General features: G+C 42.8%; 1 non-coding gene across 1 annotated transcript; it reads left to right on the forward strand.

Annotated features, from left to right (window-relative positions):
- The first annotated feature begins 6,833 nt into the window (after window positions 1-6,833).
- trnal-cag lies at window positions 6,834-6,916 on the forward strand. Its single transcript has one exon. It is a non-coding gene; the product is annotated as a tRNA-Leu (tRNA).

Here is a 6,916-nt window from a genome sequence, read left to right on the forward strand (position 1 = left end):
GACCACCTGCAGAAGTTCAAACTTCTACTGGAATTTTCCCAGCCCAGCATCTCTAGGGTTGTTTTGAAAGGCTGGAAAGACGTCGCCTGGTCTGATTAGTCTCAATTCCTTTTGGAAGATTTAGATGGCAGGGTGAGAATATGGATCCATCCTGCCTCATATCAGCTGGTTCAGACTGGTGGTGGTGTGATGATGTGAGGGATATTTTCTTGGCACACACTGGCCTACCTGAGTATTGTTGCTGACCATGTCCATCCCTTAATGACCACAGTGCACTGTGTTTTAGCAGGACAACACGCCATGTCACAAACTGGTTTCTTAAACATGACATTGAATTCACTGTTCTCAAATGGCCTCCACAGTCACCAGATCTCAATCTAACAGAGCAGCTTTGGGATGTGGTGGAAGAGCAGGTTCACATCATGGATGAGCAGCAACTGTGTGATGCTCTCATGTCAATATGGACCAAAATATCTGTGAAGTGTTTTTCAGCACCTTGTTGAGTCTCTGCCATGAAGAATTAAAGCAGCGGTGAAATCAAAAGTGTGACTAAAGAGCTATAATTACTATGATGTGCTTCTCTGCAGGCCTAATGTAAGTAAACGTCTCAGTCCATTCACGTCTACAAACACTGTCTCTTTTCTTCACTTGGGAAACAATGCAGCATGGTGGATCGCCACCACCGCTATCGAGCTTGTACATAAAAGTTTCTTGTATTTATTCCATTTTCCAAAGTTGGTTTCAGTCCTCCATGCAGCAGTGTAACAGCACTGAAGCAGCACACCAGAGCTTCTCTGATTATTTTCATCTGATTCTGTGTTTGTGAAAGGACACAAAACTCCAAGGCAAACCTGAAGGCTGAACATAAACACCTGATGTTGATCATAGAAAAGGAAGATAATAGAAGGACGATTGGACTACAGCTGCTGACACAAAGAGAGAGAGAGAGAGAGAGAAGAAGGGAGAGAGAGGCGTGAGAAAGAGAGAGAGAAGCAGAGAGTGGCCGAGAGTCCAATTAAGCAGGATTTCTCTCATTGCACATCTGACTCTCTCTCTCTCTCTCTCTCTTTCTCTCTCTCTCACACACACACACACACACACACACACACACACACACACACACACACACACACACACACAGCAGCTGTGCAGTCAGTTGGTGCTGCTGAGGGAGGGGCAGTACAATGAAAGCAGAGTTTTGTGTGTGCGTGAGAGTGTGCACTTCCATATTTGTGCATTTTTTCCCCTTGCATCACTATGCACATACCACATCCTCTCTGGATGCGGGTGTCTACCTGTGCGGCTCCGTGTGCACGAGTGTGTAGTGTAAAGGGAGAGCTGTGCACGCTGTGGACGTCCCGGGGCTCGCAGATGTGTGAGCGTGTAGGACTAAGCCCTGGTGAAGCCCGCTGCGCGGGGTCACAACCTTTACAGAATCAGTGCCTCTGCATGTCAGGACTAATGGAAGGGCCTCACCAGCTGCACAGAGAAGTGGAGGAAGAGGAGGAGGAGGAGGAGGGGGATGAAGGGAGAGAAGCGAGAGGAAAACGGGGAGAGTTGAGAAAAAAGATGAAAAGTGAATAAACAACACTGTGTTGGAGGAGGGAAATGGGGGAGAGGACGGGAAGATTTGGGAGTTGGAGAGAGACGGTGGGAAGAGAATGGAGAGGAGATGAAATCTGAGGAGGGGGCTGGAACGGGTGGGAGGCGGAGGACGGAAACACTGGGGAAGTTTGAGGAAGAGCTTTAAATACTTTTATCTTATGGAAGAGAAAAGTTGGATAGAGAGAGAAGAAAAAAAGGAATACCTGGCACGTGGACATGAAGAAGAAAAGAAAAGAAATGAGAAATGGGGAATGCAAGGTAAGGTTAAAATTTGCTCAGCTGACAAAAGAAATAAGAGGAGGGAGAAAAATCAGGTGTGTAAAGAAATGTCTGGCTAATAAGGAACAAACTGGATGAGTCATGGTATGATGGACGCTCTAGGAGATAAAGGGTGTGGCCTCATTGGTGAATACAGATTTTTTTTTCCTGCCTTGAGTCCTCCCCTTAACACTAAAATTCAAAGTCTTATCAGCTTCAAGTATGATTTTTATACAGCATAGGTGATGTAAAACAAAAAAAATCCTAATCAACTATAATTAGGTGGGGGGGGGGGGGGGAGTGCTTTGGGTCTCTAATTAATTTGAATTAGAGATTTAACAGCTACACACTGAGCAAAAGAAAGATACGTTGATTTAAAAATATCTTGCTTCATCACTGCATCCAGCTGAAATGCAGAAATCCTGGAGCCCTTCAGTCTAAAAGCCAGGATCCCCATGTGCATGTAAATAACACTAAATAAGGCTAATTATGTCCAGCCTTGACCCTTGACCCTGATGAGTCATTAGGAAGCAGTTTTTTACAGAAAAATGAGTGTTATTTCTGTTAATTGTCATGAAATGATCATCTGCAAAGGTGCGAACAAATCAGCTCAGGGCTTTTGAGAAATCAAGAAAATAAGCAGAAGATGAGATCATGATGAAGACGTTTTAAAAGCTTTTTATAATTTTTTTTTAAATCTATTAAATCTATGCTAATTTATGCTGTGCACCACATTCAAAAATAATTCTCCCCCACACAGTATAAGTGTGTGTTCAGCTGCAGACAGTGCCACTGTGTGCCCATCATGACCAGACAGCCTGCTTCCTCTGCTGACATGACCCGGGGACGCTGATCGGCCGTCTGTGCCACTTTGTGCCGGGTTCAGCAGGCCGCTTCCCCTCTGACATCATCACTGTAAGACGGTGATGTAGCTGCTGTTACAGGAGACAGGGTAAAAGACAACAATGGAGGACTCTGACACCGTGTCTGGAAGGTCGTTTAGGCGTACAGTGACTGACGCGTTGTTTCTTCCTCAGTCTTCTACTTAATATCAAGGCAGAATTCCCACACTGTGGCCTCACAGCGAAGCAAAAGCGAGTGTGGAAGATTCCAAACATTTTGAAGATTAAATATGTGACTTTCATGTTTTATTTATTTATTTATTTTTGAGATTTGGGGCTCAGCAGAGAATCAGCAGAGGGGAACCTGTTGAGGAAGAAAAAGCAGAGCAACAGGTGGCAGATCACAGAGTTAGAGCGACACCTACAGAGCACAGGGGGAAAAACCTCAAGACGCAGCTAAAAGACACACACATACACACACACACACACACACACACACACACACACACACACACACATATATACTTTAAAGTGTCCACACTTGTTACAAATTCATTTTGGAGAAAAACACACAAATTATCTACTTTAAAAAAATCCAAATTTTTATTGATGTTATTATATTTTGAAGGAAGGTATCATGTAAATGCATTTCTTAAATATGTGCTAAGACTATATTTCTTTGTCCCAAGGCTGGACAAACATATAACGTAGTTTAATTCAACTAAAAGTGATTTACAGTGTGGGAAACAAATTTTTAATCACTTTTTAAATTTCATTGCCCGTTTTTTAACATCATATGTTATCTAGTAAGGCGGAACAACTTTGGTATCATGTATGAAATTATATGTAAGCTTCAGTAGTGATGAAATTTTTTACAAAAAATTGTTTGTTTTTGTAAAAAATAATTATTTTTTTGTATTGTGAAAAGGATTTTTTTTTCCTATTTTCAAAAATACTACTATTATATATTTCTGACAAAACAAAAAATATGCAACTCGTAATCATGTTTTCCAAAATAAAATATATTTTAAAACTGTCTAATTGAACTGAATCTAAAATACATTACAGACATCTTAAGAAGCAATCTGTGTGTCTGCGAACATGAAAAGATGAAAAACACAAAATTGGACCAACATTTTAGTCCTGTTTAGTCGCCCCATTTCATAAACAATAGAGCGAGGGATAACTAATATAATAGATGATAAAATGGAATAGAAAACGAGAGCCAGGAAACCGACATTAGTGTAATAGTCGGCTCCCGTTTGAGAGCTGGATTTGCCCGTTTTTGAACTTTTGAACCCGGGTCGTCTTTAAAGTGATCAGCATGAGCAATATAGTTCACGCATATATATTGCACTCACATTTGGAGTATTTTCTCTCAGTATGTGTCTGCGTTTGTGTGTAATGCGTGCAGGGGCCTAATCACATGAGAATATTGTCATTTACTCACTCTAATAGACTCGGTCGACATCCTCTGGTCTGAACTAATGCAGAAACGAATCGCCCCGCTGGGAGCTGACTCACAGGCAGCTATTCTTAGTCAGAGCCAACTGGACTCATTCGCTCACACCTGCAGCTGCAAACATTTGTGTCCAACAACAGTAGTGTAGTAGCGGATTATAAAGCACAGTTCCATGAATGCACACAAATCCATGATAACATCAAGTGGTACACGTGGCCCAAATCCTAATATCCCATTAATCCCTTCTGGCTCCTACCAGATGGTCAAAGGGTAGTTTAGGGTCATAGAAAATTATGTTCTTCTGCTGAAGGTGATGGTGTGTGTGTGTGTTTGGACACAAATGTAATGGTTTGCACGCAGATTTTTATGAAAGGGATGGGAGAAAATGTGAGCGAGGATGAAGAAGAAGAAGAAAAAAAGGGAAGTCTCACATCAGAGAGAGTCGGTGGAGCTGGTGGCGGCTTCCCTGTTTGTTTGTGTTTGCCGAGTACAGTGGAGTCACCAGGAGGCCAGCAGTGTCTGTGAGGCTATTCTGTCACAACGCATCCCGTCTCCCATCTGCAAACACACTCCATCTTTGCTCCCTCTCCCCTTTCGCCGGTCGGAGCATCCTCCTCTCTGAATTCCCAGAAATCTAATCTGTCATCGTTCTGCTAAAAAAAAAAAAATCAACCCAAAAAACCATTTCCTTCTTACTATTTGTCTCTTAAAATGTTTCATTCCCTCCCTCTGCTGCCTTCCTGCCGAAAGCCTTGTCCTAACGCAACAGGTCACAACCCGGCTGGCCTCTTGTTGACCCCAGCCTGATCTTTTGTGGGTAAGCATCTCTCCCTCTTATCTCCAGCCGTGGTACTGCTAAAAGCCTGGATAATCCAATCACGCTGTCATTAGTACTGAGCGGGCCCCGGAGCCGGAGCAGGTGAGTGGGAGCGTTTGTGTAAATGTGTGTGTCCCTTTCCTTTTTTTTTTAAAATCTTTCCCTTTTGCTCAGATTCAGCTCATTTTCAAGCACAAACATGATGTATGTAAACCAGCAGATAATCACAGCCTCCACACCCCCACCTATATCAGATCAGTGGTGTTTAAACCCCCAGTGATCACCTCAGTGTGGTGTTGTATCCTAACCCACGTGAACGTCGTGGACCCTCTGCTTTTTCAAACAGCACAGTCGATGGGAGCGGATGCAGATGAGGGCGGTGTTGCCAGGACTGAGATTTTCAGGATGGCAGGCATGTGTGGCGCCCCAGCCAATCACGGAGAGGATGCTCACAAAGACTCGCAAAATCACCATGATCTCTGCCTCCGTGAAGAAAAACTTTAATCCCCCGAGTGAGAGAGAGCCGGTGACTCGTAACGGCTGTAAAGAGCAATTAAAATTTTTAGTAAGACGCTGCTTTTTTAATTGGATCTCTATTATTGTTTCATGCCTTTCACCGTGGCAGTGTCTCCCTTTCGAGCTCAGTGGAACCTACCTGATTAATTATGAATAAAGCAATAATGAGCATAGCCCTCTTTAACCCGAGTGCAACCTGCATATGACACATTCTTTAATTAAACCGAGCACTTTAATTACATTAAAATTGGGCATACTATTTTTACTGCGTAGACACTCTGTTCAACTCCTTGCTTTGTTCTTTAGATACTCTTTATGCAGTCTTTTTTTCAATCCTTTTAGTGTCTCGTGCAAGATATAATACTTTATTGCCTTGCTTCTAAAAGACCTGACCAGGCCACTGCAAGTGGTATTCTATGTGAATTACCATCCAAGGTCTCAGTGATGCGAAACCTTCTCTGCAAAACGAGTTGAACTCCTGTGGGGAAATAATGAATCATTTATCTATTTTTTGGATGACAGGAAAGTGGTCAGGTCTAAATCACCACTCACATCAGCCTCTAAACTAGCCACCGTGGAAGCGTGAAAACGATAAAGGAAGCCGTTGGCTTCATTTCCTGTATTCTGTTCAAAGTTTTGTAGTTTTGTTTTGTGATGGGCTGAAACACACAGCACAAACTCACAGCTGGATGCAGACTACAGCATCCAACCTCCACGTGTATTGCGCTGGAATATTTCAGAGCTGGAAGCAGTACAGGCCAGTATCACCGATATGATTATGCGATGAATCATCATTTAGTTGCAAATATTCTGAACACATTTTAATGAGCTCTAAATCACTGTGATTTTTACTTTCAACAATAATTATTTAAAACAATAAAACACATTGATATTTGAGGTACATTTTATTGATTTCCAAATAAATTAATGTATATCTTTGTAACACAGTTCAGTGGGCTACATGTTGATGTTAAAGGACTGAAATAAATATTGATAGCATAAGTCTAGTATCGATCCAGAACTAATAAGGTGCAGGTATGATGCTATCGATCTGCCCACCTCTGCTGTGTAAGCAGCGGCAGTTACACTGTCACATTACACCGTCGAGGTAAATGTCAAACGGCTGCAGGTTTGAGAGCGAGCGTGTCTATCACGTGGTAAACGAGCAGCAACTTGAACTTTCGCTTCCTTATCTTCACAGGAGCGGCTCTGTTGACGCTTTCAGCGCCTCCTCTCATTGTCTTTTATCTAAATGTGCTACAGGCAGAATCGTGGGAACGTCCCATCATCATATATCCACTGTTCCGTTTCTAAAACTTGCGCTATCACCTAAGTCAGGATGGCCGAGCGGTCTAAGGCGCTGCGTTCAGGTCGCAGTCTCCCCTGGAGGCGTGGGTTCGAATCCCACTTCTGACA

This window comes from Simochromis diagramma, unplaced genomic scaffold, assembly GCF_900408965.1.
Source record: "Simochromis diagramma unplaced genomic scaffold, fSimDia1.1 OVJJ01000590.1, whole genome shotgun sequence".
NCBI lineage: Eukaryota > Metazoa > Chordata > Actinopteri > Cichliformes > Cichlidae > Simochromis > Simochromis diagramma.